The sequence below is a fragment of the Larus michahellis genome, chromosome 1 (assembly GCF_964199755.1).
Source record: "Larus michahellis chromosome 1, bLarMic1.1, whole genome shotgun sequence".
Lineage (NCBI taxonomy): Eukaryota > Metazoa > Chordata > Aves > Charadriiformes > Laridae > Larus > Larus michahellis.
The window spans coordinates 75,318,910-75,336,803 of NC_133896.1; the positions used below are offsets into that span (position 1 = coordinate 75,318,910).

At 41.9% G+C, this 17,894-nt stretch overlaps 1 protein-coding gene and 1 long non-coding RNA gene across 4 annotated transcripts in view; one reads left to right on the top strand and one right to left on the bottom strand.

The window, feature by feature from the left end:
• Nucleotides 1-8,585: 8,585 nt before the first annotated feature.
• LOC141743461 (uncharacterized) lies at nucleotides 8,586-11,449 on the bottom strand. The gene is made up of 3 exons (XR_012587067.1): nucleotides 11,090-11,449; nucleotides 10,465-10,547; nucleotides 8,586-9,345 (listed from the first exon to the last, which is right to left on the bottom strand). It is a non-coding gene; the product is annotated as an uncharacterized LOC141743461 (long non-coding RNA).
• A 58-nt stretch (nucleotides 11,450-11,507) lies between these two features.
• STK38L (serine/threonine kinase 38 like) overlaps nucleotides 11,508-17,894 on the top strand; it is a 59,271-nt gene continuing 52,884 nt past the window's right edge. Inside the window, exon 1 of one of the 3 annotated variants that reach the window (XM_074587606.1) lies at nucleotides 11,508-11,663. The gene's annotated coding sequence lies outside the window, so the exon portion shown is untranslated. Of the gene's footprint in view, nucleotides 11,664-17,165; nucleotides 17,181-17,544; nucleotides 17,716-17,894 lie in introns of those variants that run through there. The other 2 variants (XM_074587622.1, XM_074587613.1) reach the window with 2 other exon arrangements.

Here is a 17,894-nt window from a genome sequence, read left to right on the forward strand (position 1 = left end):
GAGCTGCTCTGCGGCAGGTCAGCCCCCAACCTGTACTGGTGCATGGGGTTATTCCTGCCCACGTGCAGCACCCTACACTTGCCGTTGTTGAATTTCATAAGGTCTCACTGTATGGCAGCACAGCCTTCTGCTGTGTCAGCCACCCCTACCAGTTTCGTGTCATCAGCAAACTTGCTGAGGGTGCACTCTATCCCTTCATCCCGGTCATTGATGAATATATTGAACAGGACTGTATGAATATGTATGAATATGAAAATATTGAACAGAATCTCCTGGACTGTACATGCCTGGCTGTGTAGCCTTCCCAGCAGATATCAGGGTGATTGAAGTCCCCCATGAGAACCAAGGCCTGTGATTGCGAGGCTACTTTCAGCTGTCTGTAAGGTTCAGAAAAAGAAACCTTGAAAAAACAGACACAAAATAAGCGTCTTTGAGTATGTATCTTCATTTGTCTTCAGTTGTCTGTAGCAGGCAATAAGAATGACAAGTGGGAAAGGGAAGAAAGCCACTAACAATAACTTACGTGAGTTTTTATGTCTCCAATGAACTGTCTAATCCCCACAACTGAAGAAATCAGATTTTTGGGTATTGCTGTTGCAAGTTAAATGCTCTCACTTTATTTATTAGCTGATATAAATTGCTGAAATATGCAGAAGGTCATCCCTGACCAAGATAACAAGATGAAAAACTATAAGGAGCTAGCGATAGCAAAAGGGGAGTAAGGCATGTGCAGCTGTCAATCCCTGGCCCATGGCTACACTAACAAGATAATAACACGAAAAATGGCAGAAATGAGAAACATACGTAAGTAACAAAAGTGAGGTTCTGACAAAATGGAATTGCTGACTGAAGCAGAAATTATTAAAGCAGGGATATGATAAGCCCCCCAAAAAAGCAAAAGGATGCACAACAGAACAATAGTTAACCAGTGTGTGTTGTTTATTTGGGAGCGGATGAGCATGGGAAAGAGGAAAAACCTGGGAAGGTGGAAAGAGGAATATGAGGGAATGCAAATGAAGTAACAGAGACTGACTGGAGGTAGCTGCAACAGCCCTGTACTTGATCTCTGCAGTTTGGGGGACAATCAACTTGCAGTTTGTACTTTACTTATGTCTGACTTACTTGCCCAGTCAGGAGGGACCTGGCTTATTTTTCCTTTTCAGGGCTACAGTCCTTACCCCAGTTATGTTGTAGGTATTCTGTGCTTAGCCCTGTCTCTATCACTGTTTCCTGGTTGGATCTCTGATCCATGTTGTAGGTAGCTTGTGTCCAGTCCTGTCTTGTGGATAGACCTCAGATCTCCGTTGTAGTCTTGCCTCCAGTTCTGTCTTGTGCTGCTCCTGACTGGACTCCCTAGATAGACTCTAGACCTCACCATCACCTTGCCTTGCCCAGGACTGTCGGTGGATGCTGCACACCCTGTTCACATAGGACTGTGTCCTGGCCAGTGAGGGCATTACCTGTGCTGTGGTCACTCTTGGACCCAGCTTGTCCTCCCTCAAGGAGAAACCTTGTCGCTCCCTGACTCTACCTAACATCAACAAAGGAAGACCTAGAAGGTACCACCTAGTAGCACCATCACTTCAGATCTTTGTTTCCTAGCATAAATGAAATTACTTTCTAAATTACTTTATGGATCTTATTTATTGCAATAAACATTTATGAAAAGTGTGTTTGTATCTTCTTCTTTCAACATATTTGACCAGTTGCTCACATCTGAAATATTTTCTTCAAATAAGAATTTTTTCCAGCTTCTATGAAGAATTTGAATGGTGTTGGCTTTTGTTAACATCTTTTCTTTCCATATTCACTGCCATGATGTTTTCACAGTATACAGTACTTAGGGTGCAGAACCAAAGGCTTCAGTCCTGATTTTACGGTTGCTCTGTGGGTCATTCCTCAGCCTCTACATGCAAAAGGACAGGAGTTTTATTAAAGAGAAGGGATTCCTAGTTAGTTCAGCTGATGAAAAATTTCCAGCAAGTGAAACAACCCTAACACATGCAATCTCTTTGGAAAAAGCCTTAACCATGCTACTGTCCCAGGGAGACAGGAGACTAGTTAAAATCATAAGAAATCAAAGAGTTTTCATGCATGCTTATTCTTTTTTTTGTACATATTCCCTATCACTGGGCTGCTTGCTTTAATAGACCCTCACAAATCTAGGCTAGATTATTTGACTTCCTGTTGTCCTTCCAAAGCAACTCTCTTTTGTCAGTAATCTTTCCAAGTATACTGATTTTTTTCAAGAGTTTTGAGTGAACTCAGGTGGTCAAGCTGTGGCCTTGCATGGCTAACTATAGCGTAAGGAGAAAAATGGGTACATTGATTAACATTCTGCTCCTTTTGGAGAGACTAGAAAATTACTTTGGCAGCTGCAGATTCACTGGCACCCTGCTGGCAGCTTACTGCCCATGTTTTCTGAATTGCAATCATTTTTGAAAAATGTGTCTGATCCTTGACTGTTGACTGGGAGGGTGAGAACAGAGAACAGATTTGATGTTTGATGCTCTCCTAAAAAAGCTTTTCCTCGTTGGGCCCCCCATGGCCCTTCTCCATAGCAGGCTTGAACATTGCAGGCTTAAATTACTTGCTCTGTTTCCATTTGTGCACAGCAGCCTCTGCACAGGGCTCTGCGCTCCTGAGGACTCCGGAATTCCATGAGACGTAATGACAGTCAGAGAGATCCAGCATTATACAACTGGTCCCACTAAATGTGCCTAGGCTGACTGCTCTAACCCTCCATGACATTATACTTATTCAGAGACAATGCAGAGAAGGTTCTAGAGTAAGCGCATGGAAACCAGGAGATCTTTCGTTGGCTTATATTAAGACCTTAAACATATATTTTTTTCTTTAGGGTTCTGCCTTATCTTTATCAGACCCAACTGTTTTCTTCATGCTGTGACAATTAATTGGATTATTTTCATTTAAAGATCCCAGCCCACAAATAACTGGAATGGAACGGAATTGTTTTCCTTTCTCTGCTCTCCCTCATTAGTAGTCTAAACAAGTGTGAGGCTGCATTAAGTTTGTAACTATTTTGTTAGCTTGGAATCACTGTCTTCTCTTCTGCAAATGGAGATTGTGCTTAGATAATTATTCTGGTGTGTTGTTGTGGTATGTTAAAAGTGAAAAGGCTAGTTATATTATTTATATTTTCAATTACCTTGATAGTGAAAAAGAATGACAACAAAGGTAAGTCTCACAAAGAGGAGCCGCAAAAAAGGAAGGAAATTACAGCACATTTCTACTACAAAAGTAGCATAAAAGCCTACTAATTAAATCTCTGTGCTGAGAGACTAAATTGGGAAGATGATAGTATCATTGCAAGCTCTGCCTACAAACAGGTGAGGTTTCAAAATGTCATCCCATCTATTATGTATGTCTTCACAGGGTGATTGCCTCAGCTTCTTATGGGCTTGACCCGTAAATGTAATGGTTGACCAGTTACTCTCCTGAGTAAACTTTGAAAGCTATTACCGAAATGCTAAAACTGTTGCTGAAACGCTCACAGTAGTTAGCACTTCATTTGGAAACCTTCAGAGGCTTTGAGGTGAATGGGAGAAGAGCACATTCATCTCTGCCTGCGCATCACGCGCTGGCTGATCATTCAGGCAGATCTCCTACTTCGCAGGGCAATAGCATGTAGCATTACTTGTTCTTTATTGACATGAAAACTTAGGAATGCAAGTGATCTCGCTCACGTAGGCATGGACACTTGACTCTTCACATGCCAGATTTAATTACACTGACTGTGCATGTATGTGCTTGGGTGTAGGACAGACAAATGGGCTCAGAGTCCATTTTATGGAGTCAGAGACCCCATAAAATTTATGTCAACCAAGAACTGATTCTTGATAGTTTATCAAGACTTCACCAGCAGCACAATTCATCTTTTACTGGAAAAGGGTACATTTCCTGGATATCTATAAGAACTGTATAAGAGACGTGAGGAAACTGATTGTAATTCAAATTAGAATTACACTTTGATTTTGAAATGTTTTGTCTAGAAACTCCTATTTCACATTAGATGATACATACAGCTAAGCAAATTTGCTAAGAAGCCAGCTCATTTAAGAACGGGCCTTTGCCAATTTGAGAACTATTATTTTTATATCCCTGTAGTTTTTTACTGCATTTAATTGATGTGTGAGAAATACCCAGAACTCAAGAACTGACAGCTCTGCTCCTGCAAAGAGTTCTCACTCTCTTTGCTTTCCATAGCAGAGCCAAAGTTTACTGTTTACTGCCAAAGTTGGAGAAGTGCCCTTTCTGCGACTTTGGCAGTAACAAACGCCTTCCTTACTGGCAGCCCATAGCTTTGGGGGAGAAGCAGAGGTGGGGGAGAAGCACAGTTATGGTATAAACAGCAAGGGTTCAAGCACTTGGCTTCAGCACTAGCTGAGAGGCAACACTTCTCAAGAGAGAAACAGATTAGTGTTAAAAATTTGGAGACTTCTCATGTTATTAAATCACAAGCAATATGGAAAATATCCCCTATACTGTTCAGTAAGGAAAAGTCAGTAATGAAAGACATCACAAGGACATGCTTCATGCACTGGAAACAAAGGAGAAGCTATGCCAATCTATTGGTGGGTTGGGGAAATCTAGTAGGAATGTGCAGGGACAGTCAGGTACTGCTAGAGGGACTTAGGGAACAGGGAGGTCTCTAGGGAATGGACCTGGAAGACAGTGAGGGAAAGGACTGGAAATGCAAATCAAGAATGCAGCAGAGTAGGGGTTACATCTTTGTGTGCGTATTTAGGATGGAGTTTTCAGGCTTTCAATTATTCCATTGAAATGGATGGTAGTGGGGAAACAAGGCAGGGGAAATTAAATAATCAAGGCACTTGACTAAACCCCAAGATTTCATCACCATCATCTCCTCCTTCTTTTCTGGAATCACAGTTTTGTGAGTTTTGTGAAAGTTTGGGATGGGAGAGCTGATTTAGGATTTTTGAGCACTTTTGAGTGCTGCAGAGTTTGCAGTGCTGCATTAGTCTTGGATTAGTTTAGCTTTGTGTAAGAAATACCTCTGAAGTTCTCTTTGGTGATCACTTCAGACTGCCCTTACTTCTTCCATCACGGAAACAGTGGGTCTACTACTGAGACCCCTTGATCCTTGGAACCATGGTTTGCTCAGGTTATCTGTGACCCTTGCTCTCACCTCTTCCCTCACCAAATCCTTCTCCCTTCAGTGTAGCAGCTCAGAGGTATCTCCAGCTGGGCCATGCATCTTAGAATCAGAGTGCCCGAACATGAATGCAAGCTTATGTTCTAAGCTTATACCAGCCACATTTGGATGAACCTGCCATGGTTCTAGAAACATTTCTTCACAACCCCAGTGACGTTTTATCCCGCTTCCTTGTAACCCATCCTCTTACCTTCCATACTGACTCCATACTTTGAGCTACAGACTCTGAAACTAACTGCAGGTTTTGAGGCCCCTGCAACTGATCAAGGGGGATATTAAGACTGAGAGAGGCCAGAAGTCCATGGCTTTCAGGCAGTAAGCTTGTCACCTTGTGTAGGTAAACTTCAGCCCAATTCTGTGTGATCAGACACATAATCCTATCCTGTGACCTGAAGCGTGGTGTTTTGAGTTACAGTGGAAGAAATATGACAGGTCCAATTCCAGTCAGGTTACTCTCCATGCCTCCTGTGCCTGTTTTATTGTCCTTGGTTCTCCTGTGAGAGCTAACTGTGCTGTGATGCCAGCCATCCCTTCCAAGCAAGAATGTACTCTCCTTAGGCTATTCCAGGAGACCGTGTTCAATGGGATAGCTCCTGTGCATATAGAGATTTCAGTATCAGGATCTAAAATAGGGCTGAAAAACAGAGAACAGAATGTGACAGCAAGTTGCATCATTTTGTTTACATCTTGTTCCAGTTCCTTTTTTTCTTAATTTATTTTAAGAGCTTTATGTCAGCCACAAAAGCTGAACCAGATAGCTGTGTAGTAAAGACAAGTAGAAAGCAAATATTACGTAAGAAAACAGACTGTGTGGTAAGCTTGCAACATACAGATGATCTTCCATGTATAAGGATAATGTGAAAATAACAATGGAGGTAGGAAAGAATCTACAGAGAATCTTTGCTAAGAGGAAAAAAGCATATGGTCACTCCTGAAATAGTGTAAGAACAGATCAAATATATTAACTAAGAATAATATGACTGAAGAATAGGAGTATTTTTGTTAAATATATTATTTTGTATCCCTGGGGTTGACTGGAAAGATTGTCAACTTCATTTTTCTCTAGAATTTTAAGGAAAGGATAAAGATGACTATGCTAACTGATTAAGAATGTTGAGCTTCCATAACAATTAAAAATAGTTGTTATTATTAGCTAATGTTTTTGCTAATTTTTTTTTGTTCCAGACTTTCCCTGTTTATTTGTTTATGGAAAAAGATCATGTACTAAATATGTCTCTTACAAGTCCACCAAGGATTTTCTCCAAAGAGAATCCAGGAATAGTATTTTAAGAGATGACGTTGTTTAAGTGAACTCAGCTATAAATATTTTAATTGCTTACAAAATGAATCAAATTTGTCACATCCTTAACTCCTGCATGAGGAATTTGGTATCTCTGTGCCAGGAAGAACCATTCTGTGGGTTCCAAATCGCCCGCAAAAGTCGCAGCCAAGCCAGAAGTCCATGCTAAAAAATAATAATATTTACATAGGAAGAAAGTAATTTAAACGGTATTGAAAATTGGCAAAAGGCTGGTTTTGGAAGGATAGTTGTGAATTGCTAAAACATTCAGGATACAAGCTGACGGTCTGTAAGGTGACTGTAGTAATTTCCTTGATTTTGTACAGATGAATGATTTGCTTTTTTCCTTAGACTACACATATGGAAACACAAAAGGTTTCCCAGTGACACAGATGCTATTAATATAAAGAAAAATCATCTGGGCTTTCAGGAAAGCACAAACTAAACCTCCTTGCGAAGGAGTACGGAGATAGAAACAGTCTCTAGTTGTCTGTATGGAAGAGAGCTGGATTGTTGCAAATGCCTTCAAAAGGTAGCTCATTTAAAAATTTAACTAATGTTACTTTCTTCCTGACACTGCTTAACTTTGTTACAATTTTTAAAAGGCATAGAAAATGGTATATTCTGCCTTCAAATTAAGCGGTGAGGCAAGAAGTATATGTCCCGGGACAAATTTGTGGTCAATCCACACCTTGAATAGCGAAATTCCAGTCTCTTCCAAAAATGTAATAGAAATGGAAAAGGTTCAAAGATGGGCAACAAGGAAGATGAAAAGTATGGAATGGCTTCCAGGCTAGGACTCTTCAGTCTGGAATGAAGACAACTAAAAAGGTATGGAATATAAAAAAAAAAAAAAGAGTAGCACTGCCAGGATGGACGTTGTGGGTAGTTCACTGTCTATGATGAGCCACACTGAGATGCTCTCAGGAACAAGGTTCATGACAAGCGAAAGGAGGTGATTTTCACACACCAGACAGTGGAACTCCCATGTTCTGGGAATGCAAGATGTTTACAAGGTTTTCAGAGGAGATTACACGAGCACTTGGAAGAGCAACCCCTTGGACTTACTATTTAGACAGACCATATCAAGCTCAGGATAGGTGTAGGGTGGGAGGGTTTTGAAGGAAACCATTGTCAATTTGTTCTGTGCTTCCTTTTCCATAGGTGTCTGCCCATGATCACCAGGAAGAGAGAAATAAGACCTAGACAGACCCTGGGTCTGAACCAGTGCAGACATTCCTATGTTGTTACATCTCTTTAAATATTCATGACAGTTTCCTAAATATGGAGTCCAACCTAGGAAACAAACAGGTGAGTAACGTTACTTCTGTGAATACTCTCACGGAAGTAAACCAAAACAATTTCAGTGTTACCCAAGTCTTCAAGAGATTGCAGGCCCAAGATCTTCTTAATTGTTTCATTCAACTGTGAAACATCACATATGAAGTACAACCATATGTGCCTCTTTCTAAGTTTGCATTCTGCCTACTAAGAAATTACATTTTCTTCTATGCCACAGCATTTTCTAATTACTTAATTCACTACTGTGACCCACAGTACATTCAGCAGGTGTGAAATCTTGTCAGAGTTGTATAATAGCATGGTGTCATAAAATAGATGAAAAGATTCGCATTTTTTCCTGGCCTTCTACACATTAAACAACAAAACCATGTACTTTTGTTATTTAGGTGGGTCAGGGAGTTACAAGTAAAATTTTGATTTAAAACAGCATCAAGAGCAGCTAAAAAGCCATAATAGGACACTGGAAAATCTCTGTGAATGTTTCTGTATGACTTGTACTATGCTTACCTAGGTCTGCATTAGTTCTTGACTAATCTTAAAAGTTTGGATATTTTTTGGCTTATTTTGAAGAAATACAACTGGTATATATTGCATAGAGAAATAGTAAGAAAGCAAGAAAGGGAAGTCAGGATTGATTGCTACATGTTATATTGATTAAACAGTTGCAAACTACTTGTAATGCCCCCTGTGAATGAAACATTTATCGGTTATTTCTGATGCTGAGAAGGACCTTTCATGGTTAAAAAAACCACCAGAATCTTTCCAAGAGACATCTCCAGCATGACTCTGATACAGCAATTTGTATTTGTTACACCAATTGACTGCAGAAGAAAGAAATATACATGAAAACCACACATAAATGTCCTTTCACAGATAAGATATCCCTCTTTTGAGTTACAATAATGAGGACAATATTGTTTTGGATTGCTACAGACCTTCCCCTAAGTTTTTTGAAGGTTTCAGAGGTTCAGTGGAATTTGACAAGTGTTATTTAGGCTTTTGTGTTTGCCTTTAATTGCTGTGCACCAGGGTGTATCCTGATGCTGCAGCCGGAACCGTCGGAGCAGAGGGTGCAGAAGCACCTTTTGCACCTTGTTGCAACTTGCAGGGCTGGAACCTTATACAGTGTGCAGGAGTATGCACATTTAGAGCAAAGATTTTGTTTCAAAATGTTTTTCTAAGTCCTATGCCTGGCAACCTAAAGAGATGTTGCCCTCCTGCGTAGTGAATAGCTCCTTATGCCACTAAATCAAGGGCTAACTCTGCAAAACTACACAAATAGAAATTATTGGACAAACCCTGCTGTTTATAACTGTTAAGTTGCATCACAGTTTTGGTTAAAACCTAATTTATTTCTGTCAACTCTCCACACTTCATTTGCCTGCACAGACATTATTTGCAGGTTTGGTTCTGCCATGGTTGATTTCAGGATGAGCATCTGGTTGTAACTTTCTTTAAGTATGCAGACCTTCAAAGACTACGGACATGCTTAACTGCATTCACATTAGGTGTCCCATTGACTTCAACTGCAACAGTGATGATCCCACTGCAAGATCAAGTAAGATAACGTTTTATGTGTATAGCAGTAAGATAACCTTCTATGTAAAAAAATATGTAAAATTAGAAAATTAAAATAAACCATGTTTGTTTTGCAACAGAAGATCGACTAACAAATACTTTTACAGCCACGTAAAAATAGAAACAGGAAATACTTAGTTTTTCCATGGGTCTCTTAATTAACACCTAGTGCTATTGTTACAATGTTGTTCTCTTTGATTTCATGACTATTTAGGAAAACTCAGATTTCTGGCTTATGAGGAAAGTTATATGGAATTACAAGGAAAAAAGACAATGTAAACAAATATGTATCATTCATCTAAAACAAGAGATTAGTTCTTTATATGCCAGTAATTTTTGCAATCTTAGGAACCATTTGTTTTCCCTTCCTCTCATGTAAATAATTAAATTATTTTTTGCCTCACTTCCTCCCCCTCCCCCCAATACACAGGACTCACAAAATCCAGTAATTTTCCACTGGCACCACAAACTTTCAGTGTCTGCCACGTGCTGTGCTGGCAGGACCCACAAGAGGAGCAGTGGCAGCAAGTCAGGAACTGTAACATCATGTTGTGAATATTCATTCAATTTTCATTGTCACAGTTGGTCCTCACCATCTCCGAGACTGACCTTGCTTCCCCCATCTTCCCTTTGACAGCTTTAGAGCAGGGGAGCAGACAGAAGCAAGATACTGAAATCAAAACTTTTAAGCACCAGAAATACCCAGTCAAAATCAGTCCCCATTCCTATTGGGGGAGTGTCTGTCACTCCCACTTACCATTGTTATTGATAGAGATTTTAAAAGACTTTTGCTCTGGGAAGAGTGCGTTAGTGAAATACCGCTTTTCTAGATCTGTAACCACTTTATTTTGAATTTACTTACTATACTGCAGAGTGTTTTCCCCTCTTGCTAATTCTTTTTCAGGGTTATGTTTGTGCTTTCAACACTCCAACATGGTAAATGAGAGTGCAACAACTTTATTACCGCAGGCTCCATATGTGGAAACAGAGTTCAGGTACCAGAATGGGCAGTGCCTCCAGGAAGCACTTTTGCATGGCATTCAAGTTAAAACATGCTAATTTTAGGCTTCTGTTTTTTCAAACCTACCAAATCTAATGCTTCTGAAAACTGGCCTCAGCAGGTAGGTCCACAGTGGTCAGGGAGGTCCATGGTGAATCTCCTGGCTCTGCCTGCAGGTGAAGGGGACATGTAGATACACTTGCAGGTCCTGAGATTGTAAGATCTCTGAGCAAGAAATTTGCTTTAGTGTACAGAGCTCCTAAGACCCTTGTCTCTATATAAAGACTAATGAGGTAAAACAGATTAAATGCAGCTGCCAAATACATCCCCTTTGTCATCAACTATCCTCAAGTCAAGCAATAACACTAGGACAAACTTTCACTAGCTTCCACACGTTGCACGTGGTGACAGAAGCAAAAGACGGCAGTACATTGACAGTCATTCTTCCCATCTGAGCTCGGAGATTTGCCTTCGACGTAGCTGGCTTTGCAAGAAATCTGTATCACTGCATCCTTGGGATAACAGCTTTCCCCATAAGCGTTGCTGCTTTGTTTTATGATCAGGTAGTACCAAAACCAAAGCAGGGTTTTCAGCTATCTGCGTCAACATCCTTACCCTTGTACTTTGGTAGGGCAGAGGATATGAAAGGCCTCCAAATTGCACTATTGCCAGTTAATTCTGCCGTCGTCTCTTTCAGCATCTGGGCACCTACCTACGCTCCAGGCAAGCTTAACAGTGCCCTCCTGACCAGGAGATCTCTTCACATTTACGAGCCCTTCGGTGGTCTCTACCGCCAGAGCCTCTAGAGAGCGAAGGTTTACGCTGGCTGAAAAGCAGTCCCTTCGGCCGCTGAGGCGCCGGGGCAGCGGCGGCTCTCCGGCAAGAGCCGCAGGCGGGGCCGCTCGCCCCCGGCCGCCGCTCCTGAGGGTCCTTCGGCTGTTTTGAAGGGGGAGAAGGAAGAGAAAGAGGAGAAGGCGCCACAGGGGTACCCGGGCGGGCGGGCGAGCGGGGGCAGGGGGCAGGGGGCCGCGGGCCGCCCAGCCTCCGCCAGCACCTGCCGCCGCGCCGCGCCGCTGGAGAGCAGCGGCAGCAGCCAATCGCGGGCAGGGTGGGAGGTGCCGGGCTCTCGCGAGAGCCGCCGGGTAAACAGCCCCTCGCCGGTACCCTCCCGCCTTCCTCCTCCTCCTCCTGCCATTAGCGCGGAGGAGGGGGCCGTGCGTGCAGAGGCGCCGGCCGCGGGCAGCGAGCAAGGAGCTGGCGGCGGGAGGGCGGCGCATCGCGGGGAGGTGAGTGAGTGCCACGGGGAGCCGGCGCAGCACGCCGCCTCGGGGGCGCCCCTCGGCCCGGCCCCGGCAGAGCAGCCTTCCCGTGGCGGGAGAAGGAACCCTGTCATTGGAGACCGGGAATCTCCCTCTCCCTTCCCTCTCCCTTCCCTCTCCCTTCCCTCTCCTCCTTCCTCGTCCCCCCTCCCCCGCACTTCCCTTCACCGTGAGGCAGCAGGAGCAGCCATCGCCGTAGTCCCGGCTGCCGCTCGGCCCTGGGAGGAGGCGGGAGGATCAGGGGTGGCTCCCGGCTTGGGAGCTGCCCCTGAGGTGACTTCTGTCGCTGCACCCGGCGGCCGGCCGGGCAGGGGCAGCGGCAGCGCCTCCTGCCAGCGGCGCAAGTTACCCCGAGTTCGTCCCTCTCCCCGTGGCTGTGACCGCCAGCCAGCCGGGCGCTGGGCTGCCCCGCCACAGCGGCCGCCAGCCGCTCCGTCATCCCCCGGGGGGCGGACGGTTGAGGCGAGGGTGCCCGTCCCCTCACGGTGTGGTGGCAGCGGCGGGCGAAGAGGCGAGCTTGGGGTTCGGCGGGGTGGGAGGCGCAGTCAGGCGGGTCTGGGGGTACCGTACCGGGGAGGTCGGGTTCAGGCGCGGCTGGCGACCGTGTGGTGGTATGGGGTGTACCAGCGGCAGATAAGGTGCCTTAAGGGTGTCCCACCCTCTTTAAAAATAAATAAACAAATTAAGGGACAAAATTATCTCTGTAGTGCGCTTAAAAAAATAATCAAACAAACAAACCCTCACAAGTTTTCACTGTCAGGTGGACGAATCCCAAACCCTGCTTCTGTAACGTCTCCCTCAGAGGCAAAGGAGTTTTGGATTGGGCCCATAATCTGGCAGTCTGGCTCATGCGCTGTATCTTTAGGCAATTTACAGTGGCCAAAATAAAAGTTAAGGACTATGAGATGTCTGCTGGTTTTGTTTGGTTTTAATTAATTTGAAATGTCTTGGGTTAGAATAATTGAGTTCACACGCACGCTAAAAGGCTGCCTCTGCTGATGTTGCATACCTGATTTCCTGTGGCAAAATGCAGAATAGGAATAAGTGAGCCTTGATGTAGCCTCTGAATAAAAGTAATGCTGAAGTTTGGCTTTTTTTTAAAAAAAAAGTTTCTTATAGGATATTTGGTGGGATATATTCATGTTGTTTTGCTTTTACTTGCTCTTTGCTGAAGGGCAGTGAAAATTATTTTGGAGATCAGAGATTTTGGGTTTTGTTATGTATGCTGATTCAGTGTTTCAAGTACAGTTTTTTTGAAGTTACTTGAAGTAGATCTTGTTTGTGAGCATATATAACACTAATAAATCTCACTAAATTGTTGTGCGTGTTCTGTAAAAGATGCCTGAATATATATAGAAATCTTAAAAAAACTGCTTTCATTCCTTGTCCTTTAGGACCTTAGGGATGAAAGAGTATCAGTCTTAATTTTACTCTGAGCAGTTAAGTGAAATACTAGCCCGTAGGCTACTAACCTGAGAGGTGGTGAGCAGTGGCCATACTCATTGCATATGAGAAGTCTGTTACTGTATCTAATGGAATTGATGCAGTTTTATCTTCTGTGCTATACATAGATATGTTTTCCTGCTTTTCTTAAAACGTGCTTTGGATTAGGAAAAGTCAAATTTGTGTAGTTCTATGAAACTGGAATTTGGCTGTTTTTCATGTTGTACGTGGCATAGTATATGTTCAATTTAAATATTATTGCTTAATGGAGATTAAGAAAACTCCAAAATTAAACATTTTATTTCTCAAACGTTTCAGGGGAAAGAAACACCCAAACCACTAGTTAAACAGAACTCAGAAGCAAATATTTACAGCAGACAGGTATCATGTTTTATTTCTTTCTGGCTTTTTTTTGCAGAAAGTTAGTCTTTCTAAAAAAAAAAATATAAAAAAGCCCAAACAACAAACCCACACCCTATCATTAACTTGCAGTGGACTTGGACCAGGACCCTATGGTCTCAGTGCGCAATGAGGGAATGTTCCCAGGAGAACAGAAGTTTTGGATTTCTGTCAAATGATCCATTGTGGACCTGCTTGTGCAAACTTCTGGTGCTGACCTCTGAGGGTCTGATCCTGTGCTTAGTGGAGTCCCTGGTGGGCCTCTCATGGATTGGAATGGTATGGGAGGGCACACTGAATGGGGCTCAGTGTTTGCATGGCTTCTCGTGTACACGGGTGAGATTGGCCTAGCTGTTGTTTCTCGGGCTTCTATGTAGCCTCCTTTTGGCTCGTCTATCTGTATGCCACTGAAGCTTGAATGGTGGTTAGAAGTTTTTAGTCATTTAAGTTACCTGCTATAGTTTGAGACCTCTCTTGAATCTTGTAGTGACCACAAGGAACTTAGTCACAGTTTGAGAAGCACTGCTTTTGTCCACAGTGTCTGTCTAGGTAATGGGTTTGTCTCATTTTTAAAGCTTATCTTCTCCCTATAAATTCAGTTTTCACTCAGTCTATGTTTATTCTAATAAAAATGTTCTTTCCACCAAGTTTCAGCTGTGGTTTAGTTAAAATATAAAACCAATTGATAAACATTGATATTTGTATTTTAGGAGATGCAGGGTAGACATGTAAATTACACTGAAAAGAATTACTTCTCTGAACACAGTATTCATCATCACAAAGACTACTAAGCTGATATTATATGGTAAATGGTTTGTTTTTAGTCCAACAGAAAGAGGCTTTATGTGTCTTAGGGTAATGACAGTTGACGTAAATCAAACATACTGTTGTCCACGAAATCATTTAATCTTCTCTTTCGCAGCTCATTTCAACATATAGCTGCACTTAGAGCAGATCTGCCATCAGTAGTAATTGCATTACTGTAGCATGAAAATGTGGGCTTGATAAATAACTGACTGAAGTCTAATTCTTTGGGATGGTTGATGTAGGATTTTTCAAAGTCTGGTGACTAAATAACATCTTTTGTTGTGCAAAAAGAAGTAACAATCTAATGTGATAGGGTATGAACTCGGGGAAGAGTTATTTAGTGCATAGTGTGAATGTATAGGGTGAACTGTATTTAAGGTGGGGGATCTGTTCTTGAAGGATCAGAAGTTAGTTGTTGCCAAACACAGAAGAGTAGACTTCATCATTTGATTGGTACAAAAAGTCCAGCAGCTCTGTAGTCTAAAACTACAGAATAACTTTTGGCAGTTATTATTCTCCACTGCATCTGCATGAGGAAACAACAGAGCATTTTTCTTTGACAACAATAAAAACAAAACAGGGACTTGGGGGGTGTGTGTGTGAATGAATTTATTGGGAGAAAAACTTATTTTCCTTGTCATAAATAATTTTATCAGCATGAGAAGCATTAAAATGGGCAGTTGTCATGGTTAATGCTGTCTTTTACTTGTGAAATTGTGTAATTTTGTGAGGCTTGCATTAATATCTCACTTTTAATACTTTGTAGAGATTAAAAAAGCAAAGGAAAACAGAGGATTGGAAAATAATCTTTATGCTTCAAATATTTGGTTTTCTGATTTCTCGGTAATTTTGGCATTGGATTTTGCATACTGATTTGAACTGTAGATTTGGAATTTAGTTTGTGATTGATGTCTTTAATATTTATACCTGCAAACTGCAATTTGTTAACTGACATATGATTTATGAGCGTTGCAACTGAACAGAATGTGAAGAAAACAGATATTTAGAATTTTAATGTAATAAACTTGCTTCAGAAGAGTACTTATATGATACTTAGAAGTCAACTGTTCCTTTGACAATCAATATTTTTACTAGTAAAAGGGAACAACGGTTGATTAAAATGGTAGTCTGGGATTATGGGATTTCACGAAAGTAAGGATCTCCTGAAGCAATAAAAAGAGAGATAACTATTGACCTTTTAGTAGCAAGTTACAGACAATATTAAGTAATAGCCTGGTGCGAACATGTTGCTCAAACAGATTGAGATTATCATAGGTGGCAGGTGAATGGGAGGGAGAAATAAGGGGATACTCGGATCTGTATGGGGAGCGGAACTGTGTTTAGAGGAAGAGTGTTTATTATATTGCAACTTACAATAGCTATGTCTCTTATGTTCCAGAGTTTGAGCCTGTGATCACTGACATACTGTAGAGGAGCTGCAAACTTAGCAAAGATCTTGGCATGTTGGAACTTGTTAAATTTCCTTCTGCAGAAGTGGAAACAAAACCCCTTTTTGTTATCTTTGAACAGATGAAAGGTCATGAGACCTTTTTCTACTATGTGTAATAAAGATAGCACTTTACAATTCTCTGAGGGTATCGTGTGTAATGTTGCATTAAGTAAGGCACTGCTAGTGCATTTATAAAATACGGCAAGAAACCTTAGCGATTACATCTTCTTGTAGTAAAAGAAAACCAAGCAAACCACCCCCTCCAACAAACAATTAGAAAACTTTAGTCAAGTGGGTACCTTACCAGAAATAAGTACTTGGTTTAGGGCCCTTTTTGTGAGCCACTGTAGTAGAATAACACTATGAGAAATATAGTTGTGCTTAAATTGGGTGCAATTAAAATGAAGATACTGGGTCATGCCGAGTCATAGGAGTTACAAATACAATCAGCTTCCATACACAGGAGTTTAAACCAGGTGGGGCGAGGAATGAAAGTCATAACTTCCGTAAAACACATGACTACCCTGAAGCTACTGCTAAGAAGGGCGCAAACAACCAAAGTTGCTTGACAGAAGCAGCGTGTTACAAGTGGGGAGTTGTGTTTGCTAAGGGGGCTCTCCTGGTTGTACAAGGTTAGGCTCCATGTCCCTGTCACTGATGCAGCAGAGAGACAATTTAGCTGCACACTTGTGCTCTACCATGAACTTCTGTCAATATCGCTGAGAACCCCCCCCAGAGGACAGCTATGTCCTCTTCCTGCCAGACCACTGTCAGTTTGGAGACTCTTGAGTCTGCTCTGTAGGAAAAGGGTTTTCCAGGGACAGCGTTCATTTCCAAGGTAGTTTTGTTTCTGCCATGTATGCAAACCTTGAATTGGCTGGCGCTACTACGAGTTTGAGCTCAGTCACTTGCAGGGGATTGCTTGATAAAGCAGACCTTTCCCACAGATCACTGTTTTCTACTTGTCTTTTTTCTAGAATGAGTAGAGCTGAATCTAATATTGAGAGAGGCCTGACTCAACTGCCATGTAACACCAGAACAGCTATAGCTTCCCTTGGTAGAAAGCGTCAGTGTTATTATGAGCGCACTAGTGAAAAAAGAAGCTACTTATAGCTGAACTGATAGTTACATTCTAAATGATATTTCTTGTCTGCAGGAGAGCAGTTTTGTACAAGCCAGCCAATATGCAGATTACTTAGCCACAGAACCCCCTTAGCATTGTTTGAAGCTGAGCTTATTAGCCATTTTAGATTTCCATGTGTCACAGCTGAGCATAGAGGAGAGGGTGATAGGACACAGATGTGGCCTGATATCTCCCCTTTATTTCCCAGTGCAGAGCTACCTGTTTGGCCAATGAGCTCAATCTGAACCAAAATGTGGAGAAGGTAGGAGCAGCTCGCAGGCTTAAGCTTTCCGCTTCTTCCCATAATAACTGAGAAGAACCTTCCCTTTCACGAAAAATTCCCTGTTGCCAAATTAGCCAGGTAGAAATAGCAGATATTAGTTCAGTGGCATCAGGTTTCTTTTGTCTTGCTTTGTATATTGGAAAACTGTTCATCACAGACATCTCTTAAAATTTGTTTTAGTTATTTGTGTGGGGTTTTTTTTTAACAATGAATAGTTGCATAATGTGTTTCCAGCCCTTCCTTCTCACTGGTGCCTTTTAAGGGAGGTAACCAGAACACTAGCCAAATATCAGCCTGATGATGAAATTGTTCCACTTAAAATGTCACTAATTTTTAGCATGCTGAGTCCTGTATGAAGAGGAAAGCTTATATTAGTAGCTCCACAGACAAAAGCGTTGTACAGCATTGATTAGAGGCAGTTGTTGTTTCTTGAAGTTAGAGAGAATTGCATTCTTCTGTTTTGTGGTATTTAATGTTTGTCAGGGCAGGAAAGGAGAACAAATTCAATCACAAGGTAAGGATTTAATGGGAGTACCTGTTTTTACAAACTGCAGAAACTGAATATGGAGAATGAAGTCTGTTTAACAATAATTAAAAGTATAATTTAACAAGCTCTAACAACTGGAACTATAAGGGAATTTTGTGTGCGGTGGGTGAGCTTCTCTGTGGGACACTAGGCAATAACACAGCAAT